Source organism: Callithrix jacchus, chromosome 15, assembly GCF_049354715.1.
Source record: "Callithrix jacchus isolate 240 chromosome 15, calJac240_pri, whole genome shotgun sequence".
NCBI lineage: Eukaryota > Metazoa > Chordata > Mammalia > Primates > Cebidae > Callithrix > Callithrix jacchus.
This window is the reverse complement of record NC_133516.1, coordinates 70642763-70657574: the sequence shown is the minus strand read 5'-3', so window position 1 is coordinate 70657574 and position 14812 is coordinate 70642763. Positions and strand designations below refer to the sequence as shown.

The window sequence follows — 14812 nt, the reverse complement described above, 5'->3', positions numbered from 1 at the left end:
TATCACAGACAGAGCACGCATCACCCACCAGGAATTTGGGGCCCAGGGCTTGGCTGAGATACGGTTGGAGGAAGTTTCAGGCTGATAAGGCCTAGACAGAATGACCACAGTAGGCAGCGAAGTTATTTACATCAGCGACAATCTCATCAGCTCTCTGGGCACTGAGGTGCCAGGGCCAGCAGGCATGAGGCTCACTTGTCCCACCTGGGCAGCCTGGATTGGGAAGAGAAGCGTCGCTGGGCTTCCTGGGTCTGCATCCTCACTGGGTAGCCTTGGGGAGGCCACCTCCACTTCTCTGAGCCTCAATCCTGACATCTGCAAAATGAGAGTAACAATGATAATAACCCCATGCAATAATATAGATTTAGGAGCATGAGCTCTGGGACCCAATGGCTTTGATTTAAATCCACATCCTCCCCGTATGACTTTCAGCAGATGGCCTCACCCCTCTGACCTCGGTGTCCTAGCCTGTAAAGAAGTCCCTGCCTTATAGGATTGTTTTGAAGCTTTGATGCTCACAGCAGTATCTGGTATATCATAAGCTCTCCACTAAATGTTTGTTGTTGTTAATTACAAACAACATAAACTAACTTGAGCTGTTTGGATGGGAAAAGAGATTTGTGATCAAAGAGTCTCTGGAAGCCAAGCTTCAGGGGGAAAGGCCCAGCAACAGGGCCCAAAATCTCGCTGCCCATCTGGGACTTCTCCCCGGCTCCCTCCAAGGGATGCGGTGCCTCTCCTTCCCCAGCAGTGGTTCAGCCCTTCGCCTGCTTAGTCACCTCTCCTGACTCCCATTTAACAGAGGCTGCAGCTACAGTGGGGGCAGCATGGGTCCCCACCTTCAAGGGAGAAGAAAGTCAGTGTCCAGGCCCACCAAGACCCTCAGGGGGAGAATTGCACACAGTAGGAGAGATATCTAGACAGAGCCCCGCTTCCCTCAGGGGACAGCCCCACCTGCCATCCTGCTCCCCATCAAAGACCCAGGACAGCACACCTGCTCCCAGGCTTTAGAACAAGGCTTTTCAGCATCCAAATCATCTGGGGAATTTCTCTCTCTCTTTTTTTTTTTTTAAATACCACCGTCTACTAGCCTCTACTCCAGAACAATTAAATCTCAGTCTCCAGAGGGTATAAATACTTTTTTTTTTTTTTTTTTTTTTTTGTAATCCTCAGTAGATTGTAAGAGGCTGCCAGATGTGCAAAACACCACTTAGGGAACCTCCCTCTGGCCTTCTTCTTCCACCTTTGTCCCTTCCCAGAGTGAGGAGTCTAATAGAACCGGAGATGTGCTCACCAGGAGTCCCTAATGCCCTCCCCCATCTCCTTTCCAGATCGTATGCCAGGGCCCAGAGGTCCCTGCTCAAATAGCCCTGATCCCCAAGGTCTGCACGGGTCTCTTCCCATCTTCCTTCCTCCCAAAAGTGGACTGCACACCAGTCTACACACTCCAGGCCCAGGTCCAAGGGCAGCTGCTCGAGGTAGCATGAACCAAGCACGGACATGTGGGCACACAGTCACTCCTGGGAGCCCAGTTCAGGCTCTCTTTGGTCGGGATCCCCACCGCCTCTCCAGCTCTTTACTCATCCTACACCCCTGTCCTTACATCCCAGAGCCCTACTCCTCACTCAATGAAAAACTGATTTCTTCTCTTACACCAGGTACTGCCCCACCTCTCTGCCTTTCCATCCTACTACGAATGCTGTTCCACCCACCCAGATCTTTCCTACCCTGTAGCAGAAACCTCATCGGCCCCTACCATTCATGTAAGAAACATAAATATAGAAATTTCAGATGGACACATGGCTTCCTGGCTGAAGATTTCACTGCCAGCCTCCCTGGCAGCTAGGTAGGACCACAAATGTGTTGTGCTGTTGAATGGGGGCAAAGTAATGTGACCAATTTCTGGTTCATGGCCTTAAAGGAAAGGATGAGTCTTCTCCTTCCTTTACCCTCCTACTGGCTGGAAACAGCCACTTTGTATTACCAGATGAGAGGCACACTTGCATGGAAGGGGTCCCTGGGCAGCAGAGAGGCACCCACTTGACCTGTACCTTCGCTTGGGTCTTTTATAGCCTTGCTATAACTAGCAGCCTGAACTACACCTAACTAATAACCACCACTCCCATTTCAATATCAGGCTCAAATGCTCTACTAAGAAGTCATACATAGACATGCTGTATTCTTCAGTCTCCCACAAAAGCTCATGACTCAGAGCCTTCCAAGAAGACTTGTGCAGTCTACATCTTTGGTGTCTGCCCATTCCCATGCCCTGCACCAGCTGCCAGCCCTGAGTCTCCTCTGCAGAGCCCTCTTGGCTCCATTCTGGGTTCATTCAGACGGAGCTGATCCTCGCCGGCACCTGCGCCAGGTGTGGCCCACTGGGGGATCCCCTCTCCAGACACGGTGGTTGGCTCAAGGAAGGGCATGTGACCCTAGTGAGGGGCATCTGTAAGGGCTGGAGATTGTGCCTGCCCTGGAACTGGGGAGGGAACGCTTTTTCGGCCCTGTTGCTCAGCTGGAGGTGTGAGCCAGTAGCTTGGAGACCACCTCTTAGGGGAACTTGCTAAGAATGAAACCAGCTCAGAGGTAAGGGCTGAGAGGAGGAAGGGAAGGAGAGAGAGGCTTTCTGATGGCATGATGTTTAAGCTTATAGCTCGGCCTGAAGCCATCTTGCCCTTGGATCTTTCAGTTATAAGGGTCAATAAATGCTCTTTGGTGCTTCAGTCAATTTGAATTGGGGTTTTGTTTTTAAGTTGGTTTAGTTGAGGCTACAGCCAATTTAAGTTGGGGTTTCTTGTACCCGAGACTTGATGTGCCCACTTCTGTCACCCTAGAGCCTTGGCTAATAAAGTTCATCTCACTGAGACAACATTACCCACCAAGTCCAGCACCTGTACTTCCCAGGCCCCTTTGAGCACTGGTATTTGCTACTGGGGTTCCATTTTTTATGATGGCTAGGTTCTCTCCAAAGGTTTAAATAAAGGGGGCAGTGATTGTGATGAAAAATAAACTCATGGGGCCAGGCACAGTGGCTTACATCTATAATCCCAGCACGTTGGGAGGCCGAGGTGGATGGATCACGAGGTCAAGACCTGGACATCAAAGTCAGACTCCATCTCTTAAAAAAGAAAAACAAACAAACAAATGGCCAGGCGCGGTGGCTCATGCCTGTAACTTTGGGCAGATCACGAGGTCAGGAGTTTGAGACCAGCTTGGCCAACATAGTGAAACCTTGTCTATCTACTAAAAATGCAAAAATATTAACCAGGCATGGTAGCAGGCACCCTATTTGGGAGGCTTAGACAAGAAGAGTCTCTTGAACCTGGGAGGCAGGGGTTGCACTGAGCCAAGATGGCACCACTGCACTCCAGCCTGGACGACAGAGTGAGTCTCCGTCTCAAAAAAAAAAAAAAGAAAAGAAAAATAAACTCATGTCTGTTAACCATATACTGTGTACTAAGCATTTCAACAGGCACCTTACATGGATTAGTTCATTTAATCCTCTACACAATTCTAGAGGTACTAGATATTTCCCCCATTTTACAAAGAAATTGAGGCTCGGCAGCAGACCTAGGGCCCCACCCAGAGCAGCCCAACTCCAGAGTCAGCATGCTTTTCCCTGCCCTTCCAGAGAAAGAGGCGGAATATCGTAGTGAGGTGGTGGGAGGCTGGAGTGTGCAGACAGGTACTGGGACCCCTTGGCAGAGTGGCAGGAAGGGCTGAAATGCATGGAATAGAGTGGGGAGAGGAGTGGGGGAGAGGCACTACAACTTTTCTTCCACTCTGGAATTTCTTTGCACTTTCCCAAGTAGTCTATTTTTTCCAGGAAAGCCATCTGGCCTCACAACCCCCATCTGGGAATGGTCAGCCCTCCTTACCTCCTATGTGGCCCGGCTTGCTCGTGACTCACCCTGGCCCATTCCTTCGCCTGGTGTGATAAATTGTGGCCCAGCCTTCCTGTTGGGGCCAACTCTCCCAGCAGAGGAAAGGGTGAGGGGGTAGGGTGCTGGTCACAGAGGCTGGGATCTACCCAGCAGGCTGAAAAAATAGGCTGAGAGGCCTCAGAGCCCCTTCCCCACTGCAGCCACCCAGAGAGGGAAGCGACTTGCCTAAGGGCACACAGTGAAACCCTAAGGGGCCGAAGGAGGGCCGTGGGACAGCAAAGGCAGCTCAGAGACAGGGGGCCTGGTTCCAGAAAGGCTCTTGCCCACTTTCAACCTCAGTTTCCCCATTTGTGAAATAAGAGAGACTGGCTCTAATTTTAATAACCCAGTTAGAAAATACATATAATAAATATAATACATATAATAAAACATTTAACATTGGGAGATTCTATCTTCCCAAGGAATCTCTTCCAGCCACTTTTGTTTTTGTTTTTCGTTGTTGTTGATGCAGCAACATCTCAGAGAGACCCAGGACTCCCTGCACTTACCTGCTGGACAAGTTCCCAAGGCTCCCTTGTCATCCTGAAGTTTTTTGGAATTGCATCATGTTCCAAGACTCCTTCTCCACAAGCCTTCTTCCCCTTCTCCCAGCTAAAGTGGCAGCACTGTGCTGCCCTCTGAACCTCTCTCTGCCTTCTCCTGCTTCCTCCCTGCAAACTGTTCCTTGCACATCTAATCCTGTCCTGCCTGGCAAAATCACTTTGGGCTTCTAAACAGACTTGAACTAATGCAATGATAGAAATAGTAATGTTAAATACAGGGAGTTCTAAGTTTCTCTTCAAAGAATCGGTATGTCAGAGTCTTGCTCTGTCATCCAGGTTGGAGTGCAGTGGCGAAATCGCAGCTCACCGTAACCTCTGCCTCCTAGGTTCAAGCAATTCTCCTGCCTCAGCCTCCTGAATAGGTGGGATTACAGGTGTACACCACCACTCCTGGCTAATTTTTTTTTTTTTTTGTATTTTTAGTAGAGATGGGGTTCACCATGTTGGCTGGTCTCAAACTCCCGATCTTGTGATTGGGAGTTCACAAGGTCGGGCTTCCCAAAGTGCTGGGATTACAGGCCTGTTCTCCATTTTGAAGTTCAACTTCCTTATTCTCTTTGTCTCCTTGCCCCTAGTTTTAATAAACAACCTTCCCACTAGCTCTAATAAGTAGTTCACATCTGTTCCCCTGTTACCTGCACTGATTCCTCTCAATGAAACCACATGTTCCCCCAACACATCCCCCTTTTAACCCACATATTTAAAGTCCTGACTCATCGTGGTCACCTGCTTCATCCTGAGTCACCCCTGGTCACCTGCTCCATCCTGAGTCACTTTTAATCACCTGTTCCATAACCATCTTTCCTGCTCTGGCTTGTATCCCTGCTTTATTTTAAATAGCCAATCAGAATTAGCTTAGACTGCACGGTCCAACGCTAGCCAATAGGGCAACAACACAGCAGTAAGGGCTACCTGTGTCAGGGATATGAACCCCTTCCCTTCCCTTGTTCAGGTGTGCACTTGCTCCATCCACGAGACGCACCCTTCTATAGAAGCAAGTTGCCTTACTTCTATAGAAATAATATTAGCTAATACTTACTGAGCACTTACCACATGCAAGCCACATGCAAGTAAATGCTGAGAACATTTATGTTCAAGTTCTATTCCTTTTGCAGTACTGAAAATTAATAAATTTATTTATTTAATTATTTCCTTCTTTCTTTTTTTTTTTTTTTGAGATGGAGTCTTGCACTCACCCGGGCTGCAATCTTGCCTCACTGCAACCTTGCCTACCAGGTTCAAGTGATACTCCTGCCTCAACTTCCTGAGAAGCTGGGACTACAGTGTACCACCATGCCTGACTAATTTTTTGTATTTTTAGTAGAGATGGGGTTTCACTGTGTTAGCCAGGAAGGTCTCGATCTCCTGACTTCATGATCTTCCTGCCTTGGCCTCCCAAAGTGCTGGGATTACAGGCATGAGCCACCACACCTGGCTCTGAAAAGTTAATTCTAACAGTAACTGAAATCGTCACTGCATTATACAGTTTATGAAGCTCAGATACAGCTGCCTTTCTTGCATCTCCTCCACCTGCTGAAATTTAAACACTGTGTGTCCCCACTTCACAGATAACAAAACTGAGACAGCTGAGCTTGGGTCCCCCCAGGCAGCTTGGGTGAGCCGCACAGCCCCCTGGAGTCCCAGGCTCTTCTGTCTAGTCTCTCAGTCCAGACCCTGTGCCTGGGGCTGTCGACCAGCAGGCTTTGTGTTTCCCACAGGGCCACCAGAATGCCAGGAAAGACAGAGCCTGAAACCCCCTTCCTTGGGAGGAAAGAGCCCAGGTCCCCCTGCCCCAGCTGAACCCAGAGGAAGGAGCCAGGAACTGGGCTATGGGGTGGGAAAGCAACACCTTCTCTTCTTGAGCAACCCTGGATATTGAGAAAAAAGTCCTCTTCTCACACAGAGATGACCCCCTTCTGAGTTCCGGCCCCGCCCTCTGCTCCTCCAGGCTTGCCTGCTCTTCCTCAGCCAAAGCCTCAAGGCTGCTGTATTCCAGGCTGAGTCACCCCAGCTGCTCTAGCACCCTGGGGCTAATTTAGCTGTCCCTCTTCCAGGACTATGTCAGGGACTGAGCATAGGTCCCTGCGGTGGTCTGCATGGCCATAGAGAACTTTCACCTTCCACGTTCCAGCCTCTAGACTTCAGGCCATGTGACCTAAGCTGGCAGTAGTTATTTGGGGTGATGTATTAAGGTGCCAACACACTCTGACTCCAGGGTCCCTTGACCTCCAAGCTGAACATACAAAGCTGCTTGGCCATGGGTATCTGCACTGGGTTGCCCTCTGGTCTCTTCCCAGTCCCTCCAGCCTTCTCCCAGGTGCTTCAGCCCCTCCTTTTTCCAGGCCTCCTCACCAGGGCTCTGATGAGGGGGGAGGTGGGAGACCCACACCCTCTGGACCACACTGGCCCAAGCCCCTGGAAATCAAGAAGACCCCAGGGAGGTATGCCTGCATCCTTCATTTCCATCTGTCAGTCCTGGCCTCCTGACATGTCTGGGGCTTCCACGACTTGAGAGCCCGTCTCTCAAGAGGAGGTGGCAGGGCCAGACCTCATGGGGGAGCCTGTGGGCGTGGGAAGAAGCTTCGTGTTTATTCTGAGAGCAGTGGGGAGCCACTGGAGGAGGCTGGTGCAAGATTGCAGGTGGGAGATGATGAGGCTCAGACTGGTCTGGCGGCATGGAGGCAATGGTGGGGTTGGAGAGATTGCGGCGGGGAGAGGACACAGACTGGTATGATGCTAGGAGCCAGGGAAAGGGAGGGGTAGGCTCTCTCTCTCTCTTTCACACACACACACACACACACACAGAGACACGTTTCTGGCTCAGGAGGTGTGACTGACATGAGTTGGGAAAGGGTGCCAGCCTGGACTTTCGCTACAAGTCACAGTAACTTGACTCAAAGAGGCTTAAGTCAAGAAGGGAGGCCGGGCGCGGTGGCTCAAGCCCATAATCCCAGCACTTTGGGAGGCCAAGGCGGGTGGATCACGAGGTCAAGAGATCGAGACCCTCCTGGTCAACATGGTGAAACCCCGTCTCTACTAAAAATACAAAAAAAAAATTAGCTGGGCATGGTGGCGCATGCCTGTAATCCCAGCTACTCAGGAGGCTGAGGCAGGAGAATTGCCTGAACCCAGGAGGCAGAGGTTGCCGTGAGCCGAGATTGCGCCATTGCACTCCAGCCTGGGTAACAAGAGCGAAACTCCGTCTCAAAAAAAAAAAAAAAAAAAAAAAAAGTCAAGAAGGGAACTATTGACTTCAGTACTGACAGAGTACGGGGGTGGACGTCAAACACAGCACAATCCAGACTCTCTAATTTGTTACCAGGAGCAAGTTTCTCCCCCGTTGTCCCTCAACTCATAACCCTTCAAGTCCCGCCAGAATGCAGCACTAATGCACTGGTCTTAAGGTTCTCCCCAATTGGAGGGGCTCAATTCAGGTGCCCAAGCCTGAACCAGTCACTGCAGCAGAGATGGGCTGTGCTGACTGGCTCTGCCCAGGTCATACATGTGCCCAGAGGCCTGAGCAGATGGGAGGAATCTCCACATGGAAACTGAGGGCTATTCCCAGATACTGGAGAGTGATCCGTGAATGGCCCCGATAGTGGGGGTAAGTTTGCAGTCTTTAGTTTCAGGATAATTTCTTGGACATTAAATTCAGACACTGTCAGACATGTATTTAGCACACATTTTTTACATACATATTTTTTATTGTACTTTAGGTTCTGGGGTACACGTAGCACACATTTTTTTCATATGTTCTCTGTAAAATTTTCAGTAGACACAAGGGGACTTCATCAAGCTCCTCAGTGATTGGCTCTCAAGTCGTGGAAGCCCCTGTGATCCAGCCAAACAGAGCCCAGAGATACCCAGAAATACCCGGATCTCATAGGGTCATTGGTTTGCACTACGCTGGGAACCGAAGAAGGCTAGGCGCACAGCGAGGGTCTGATGGAAAAGCAAGTCGCCTGCGGTTGGTGACTAATAATAAAACAAGCAGGTTACACCCATTGCAAAAATGTTAGCCAGCAGGAGAGAATGTCACATGAGTCCAGGGGCTGATTAGGGTTATATGCAAACACGAGAAGGGGGTCCTGTGAAAAGCACAGGCTTCTTGACCTAGAAATCCTCTCTGGGGTCCCTTCCCAGTCATACTAACTCCCCGAGTTTCCTTAAAAGTGTTCCCACTTCTGTATGCCTCCCTAATCTGTTTAGTTAGGGCTATTTTCGAGCTTGATATAGAGACTCATACTTTAACTGATCCTCATTGCATTGAGGAGATGAGATGCATTCATCAGTGCTCCCAGGTGATCTTCATTCCTTTTCAGTGCTGTAGAGTATTCCACAGACCAGCTCTTGGATACTGAATGAGTCTCTGTCTATGGACATTTAGATTGTTTTCTGGTTTTTGTTTTGTTTTGTTTTTCCTATTACAAATAATGCTGCTATAGCTTCCTTGTGCCTGTCTCCCTGTGACATTTGTACGAGTCCTTTAGGGCAGGCATACAGAAGAGAGTTAGGTCACGGGGCATCCACATATTCAGGCTCATCAGCTCATGCCAAACAATTGCTGCAGAGCATTTGTGCCCACCTGTATTTCCACCAGCTGCTGCCAAGCGTGCCACCTCCTCACCAACTCTTGTGTGCCATGTAGTAGGTGTGAAATGGCACCTGGTGTGGTTTTAGTCCACATGTCCCTTGTCACTAGTGAGGATGGACATCTTGCCATGTTCTCAGCCGTCTGCATTTTCTCTTTTGTGAAATTTCTGCTCATGGCTTTTGCCCCTTAAAATATTGCTTTCCCCTTTGCAATCACTAATTTCTAAAGAACAATCTGGCCATGTGACTCCCTGCTTTCAAAGCCTTCCGTGGCTCCCTGTGGGCCTCGGAGTCAAGCCCATACCTGGCAAGCCTGGCCGGCAAGGCCCTGCGTGGTTTGGCTGCAGTCCGTGTCTCAGTTTTCGATGGGAGCTGTTTCCTGTCTGTTTCCGCTCAAGGTCTCCTCCCCTCCCCTCCCCTCCCCTCCCCTCCCCCGACTCCTGCTTCCTCCACTGGCTTGCCCACTCCCTACTCTCTGCAACCTCCCAGCTCCTGCTTGTGCTGTGCCACTTGCCAGGAGCACCCTGCCCCTCCCCCAGGGCCCCACATTCTTTCCTGGTTGCTACTTTCTCAACCTTCAGGTCTTAACTGAAACATCACCTCCTCCTGGGAGCTCTCCTGGCTCACTCCCATCCTCTGGACTGTGCAGCCACAGCACCTGTAAGCGCCTGTCTCAGGCCACTACTCCTGTGACATCAATGTCAGCGGGCTCATCAGGCCTTGTCACTGGGCAGCAAGCTCCCTGAGGGCCAAGATCATGACTGTTTTGTTTACACTCCCATTCCTGGTAGCTGGGAGTGTGGCTGCATGGAGCCAGCTCTCTGAAACTCTCCGTGGGAGGGCAGGAAGGAGGGAAGGATGGGCTGGAGGAGTGGGGTTGTTAAAGAAAAGTGGCTACACCAACACAAACTCTGGGAGGGACCCAGGGGCCCCCGGGAACCCACCTTAGGGTGGAGGAGGGGAGAACACTGGATTGGGAAGCAGGAAGCTAGGTTCTAGTCCTGCCCCCACTGCTGGCAAACTGAGCTCTCTGGACCAGTCTCTTGTTCTCTCTGCCTCAGTTTCCTCATCTAACAGAGGGTGACCCCTGGCTTCCTCTATCACAGACAGTTCCCCAAGATGCCCAGTGTGAGGTCCGACCCATAATTCCAGGCCCAGGGAGCAGGCAGACCCAAGACCAGACAAAGGGGCCTTGTTCCCCGGACTCTCTGGAGGAAACTTCCCCCAACAGCTTGGCTCCTGCTGAACAAAACCATATGCCAACATGTGGGAGGAGGGGCAGGTGGGCGGCCAGCATCCCAGCGTCCCAGCACCCTTTGCAATGTCTGGGCCCCTGCCCAGAATGCCAGATGCTGTGGACTTCGAGGAGAGATCCTTTCTACCCCCGCCCCAAGCCCGGCTGCACCAGGCCCTCATCTAAGTCTCCATGGGGCTGAAGGAGCCAGGCAAACATATCCCCTTCCTGTCCCACGCATGGCTCATGCCAACCCGCCAAGCAGGCCCTGCTCTCAGGACCATTTTACCAATGAGAAATGAAGGATGCTTGGAGGTGGTGATGTAAGCTCTTGGGCTCAGCCAAGAGGGACAGAGGCAGCCTGACCCCCCACAGCACGGCCACCCCAAGACTCCTTCCTGAGACCACAGTGTCCTCCAAAGCTCCCAATAAATTCCAAATCCCACATTGGCCTTCCCTCTAGAAGACTGGGCACGGTGCAGCCTCTCTGCAGCAAGCCCAAGAATGGGCAGGGAGAGATGTCACCACATGGCCTGCCCGACAACCTCAAGGAAGGAGCGGCTGTCAACCCCACGGCAAACTTCCCGCAGCTGAATCAGCTCCATGCCCCTCGGGGCTGCCCCCACCACCTACATCCCTCCAGAGAGACTTCAGCTAATATCCTGCCACCCACAGGGAGTGTGACGTGGAACAAGGAACTCCCTCCCCTCACCTTTGTGTTCTCATCTGTGAAATATGAACAGGGTGGCAGGAGGATGGAAAAGCTGAGGCTCCCCCTCCCCGGAACTGTGGAAGAGGCCAGAAATGCAGAAAATAACAATTGTGGACAAAGAAGAGAGGCCACAGGAATGCTCATCTGCCAGCGGGAGTTTCGGATGGTGCGACCATTGTAGGAAACTGTTTGGCAAAAGGGACCAAAGCAGGACATATGTGTGCACTGTGACCCAGAAACTCCCCTCCTCAGTTTCCACTCAGGAAAGTGTGTGTCCTCCAGGCAGGTGGCACAAACAAGAAGATCCTCAATAGGGCTGGCAGCAGCTCCCCAAACCAGAAGCCACTCCCCACCCACTGACAGTGGAGACGGGCAGATGCGTCATGGGGTCCCCACACAGCTGAATATCCACAATTCAAACAACTACACATGGCAAGGTGGATGTAGCTCACCGACACAGCCCAGAGCCAAAGAAGCCAGACTCAAAGGAGCACCCACCTAGGCGTATGCACTTGGTACATTTTGTATGAAGTTCCAGAACAGGCAACACTCATCTATGCTGTTAAAAGTTAGGAGTGGGTACGCTTGGGGTGGTGGCACCTGGAAGGGAGCACAAAGGGGATGGGAGCGGGGGTGCTGGTCGGGTTCTGTTTCTTGATCTGTGTGCCAATTCCACAAGTATGTTCAATTTGTGAAAAGCCGGTGTGCACGCACTTGTGATCCAGGCATCGGTAACTGATGAAAGACAGGGCTGTGGTGCACCATTCCCTGGGTGTGTTGATTTTGTTGTTGGTCTCTAAAGGGATGGCTAGAGTAGTTCAGGTCAGATGGCATCCTGCCTATCATCCTTCAGTCAGTGCTGGAGGTCACCGCAGCCTCATGGCTGGCTCCTGCACACAGACATGACTTCTCACCTACGCCACTGGCTGCGAGAGCTCATCCGGCCTATGTTGGCCAGGCAGCCCAGGCGTGTCCTGAGTTAGTGCCTCCAGGAGCCGCTCTCAAGCAACGTCAGGACAGGGGACGGCGGGGCTGGCAGTCTAGCTGGGACGATTCTGAGCTGTGCTCTACACTGTCCCTTTGGATTCCAGCTGGACTGAGCTCCAGCGGCTGCCAGTGATGACATTCATTAACATGCCTTTTCTTGTTTATAGAGACAGGATCTCACTCTGTCCCTAGGCTGGAGTACAGTGGCGCAATCATAGCTCACTGCCTCCTCAGACTCCTGGCCTCAAGCGATCTTCCTGCCTTGGCCTCCTGAAGTGCTGTGATCACAGGCGGGGCCACTGCACCAGGCCTAACACACCCTCTGTGGGCTTCTTCCTTTCCCTGCCTCACATCCTCACTGTGCTCTCTGAGATAAGCTCTCAAATAAACTACTTACACCCATTCTTGCCCCACGTCTTCTTTTGTGTCCCCAGATGTTAAGACAAGAGGGATTGTTCACATCTGGAAATCAAGAGGTGGGAATGCCAGTGTCCGAAGGAATCAGAACATACCACATGGCCTTAGACAGATCACCAGCCTTGCCTGAGCCTCCCACAGGAGAACGGGGTGTTGAGGGAGCCTTTTCCTTTTGCAGGAATTAGTGGCCAGGACCCAACGCTCAGGACAAAGAAGCAATCTGACGCCCACGTTCTAAAGAGAGCCAGCAGCCCTGCCAGCACCCCAAGATCCTCTCCTCAGCCAGCCCCACCAGTCTAAATATGCAGACATCCAGGAAGAGAAAGGGAGCTGGGAAATCACCAGGCTTGTGAACTGTTGCTACGGGGCAGGAGCTGCACTTCCCTTCCTACTCCAAAAAAAGCCAAAGTAAAGCCCAAAGCCAAATCTCCAAGAGACTGAGAGCACCTCCACGGCAGGGAGACAGGCACCCCCGTCTCAGCCTGGGTGTCGTCTCCTGTACCAGACCAGCTGTGCTGTGTTCTGGGCCCATCAGCACAGGGAGAGGAGGGCCGAAGAGAGCTTCAGGACAAGGAGGGGCAGCAGGGTCTGTCCACAGCCCATGGATTGGTCCCATGAATTTCTGCAAGTCGAATGTCACCACAGTAGGGAGCCTGGCATGGGCTGTCTCCCTGGTTCCGCACCATAGAGCGATGCCTGGCCATGGGGAGCCACAGCAGTAGGGGACCCTGACAGGAGTAGGAACTGAGCTGGTGGGATGGGGTCCAGCAGGAGCCAAATGCAGAGGGGGCCTCCCCCAGTAGCACTTCTGGAAGAATCACAGGAGCTCTGGTGGACAAAGGCCATACCAAGGGCATTGCTGGCGTTGATGACTGGTCAGTGCAGCCAGGAGGCTACAGAGACAGAGACTGGCCAGGAGAGTCAAACTCAGCCTCCTCCCTGCTATCTCCAGCCTCAGGGAAGGACAGGCCACACCCTCCCCTCCCCATCCCTGGTGTCTTAGGCCACTTCCATCCAAACCTAGTGGAGAGGGGAGGAGTGTGGAAGTTCCCAACTGAAGCCTGAGTTGGGATTTTCAATCTGCAAGTTCTGGGATGTCCCAGAGACAGCGATTAGGGCACACCAGAGTCCCTTTTCCGTTTGTTCTCCCGGAGAGTTCAGGCTGCTCCCGAAACTGGTGGTGCTTGGATTGGGAAGCTGCCCTGCAGGAATGAAGAAGGGGAGGGGAGCCAGGGATGTGGGGTTTATGGGGAAGGGGAGTTTGACTAAGGCTTAGCCACAGGAGCCCCCCACTCACCCATCCACTGCAACAGGCACCCTCCAGACTAAGGGAAGTCTCCATCACCCTTGGCGACTATGTCCCAGTGGCCACCAGCCTCGTGTCCAGGATCATTAACTCCCCTCCCCAGAGGGCCCCGAGCTCATGCCCACCTAGGGCCCAGGAAGCTTTGCCCCACAGCCCTGGCCAAGCTCTTGGTCTTGGTGGCTGGTCCAGCTCAGATAGCTGAGCCAGTGAGCATGGCCAAGGGTTGGGTGGGGAACGGGGTGGGGGTGATTGAGCAATAGGAGGTTGTAAGTTTAAGTAAAGGAAAGCACAGGCCAGCCTCATGCAGAGACAGAGATGCAGCGCCCTACAGTACAAACACTAACAAACCTGGTGCAGCCGCTTCTGAAGGCAGTTAGTCACCTGCCAGCAGGAGGCATCCAGGAAGGCAAGTTTCGCTTTGCCCTAGAAGAGCAAGGCATTTAGCTTACTAAGGTAAAGGAGCAAAGTGATATGATCTCCTCAGTAGAGACGGGGAAATGTTTATAATAAAGGCAACACCGGGTCATGCACATGGCTCATGCTTGTAATCCCAGCACTTTGGGAGGCCAAGGCGAGCAGATCACCTGAGGTCAGGAGTTTGAGACCAGCCTGGCCAACATGGCAAAACCCATCTCTACTAAAAATACACAAATTAGCCAGGCAAGGTGGTGGGTGTCCGTAATCCCAACTACTTGTGAGGCTGAGGTGGGAGAATCAGAATCGCTTGAGCCTGGGAGAGGGAGGCTGCAGTGAGCCAAGATCACACTACTGCACTCCAGCCTGGGTGACAGGTGAGACCTCGTCACACACACAAAAAAGGCAACAACTTACAAGCTAGGAGTAGAAAGGAACTGCCTTAATATCATAAAGTATATTTATATATTTCATTTTCTACAGAAAATTAAAGATAGGATCAGATGAGTGTGCAGGACCTATTTCAAGAACAGTTTGCTCTGGCAGGCAAGTGTCCCTCAGGACCTCTCAATGCCAGACACATCACGCAGAAATAGCAAGGGGCCCCTCCCTGGTGGAACTACATGTGCCTGTCCTGCCGCAACGAGGCCTTGTCTTGTTCCA

General features: G+C 51.8%; 1 long non-coding RNA gene across 1 annotated transcript; it reads right to left on the bottom strand.

Moving 5' to 3' along the window:
- Window positions 1-8158: 8158 nt before the first annotated feature.
- On the bottom strand, window positions 8159-14163 carry LOC144579584 (uncharacterized). Its single transcript, XR_013527514.1, has 2 exons — window positions 14084-14163; window positions 8159-13631 (listed from the first exon to the last, which is right to left on the bottom strand). It is a non-coding gene; the product is annotated as an uncharacterized LOC144579584 (long non-coding RNA).
- Window positions 14164-14812: the final 649 nt, after the last annotated feature.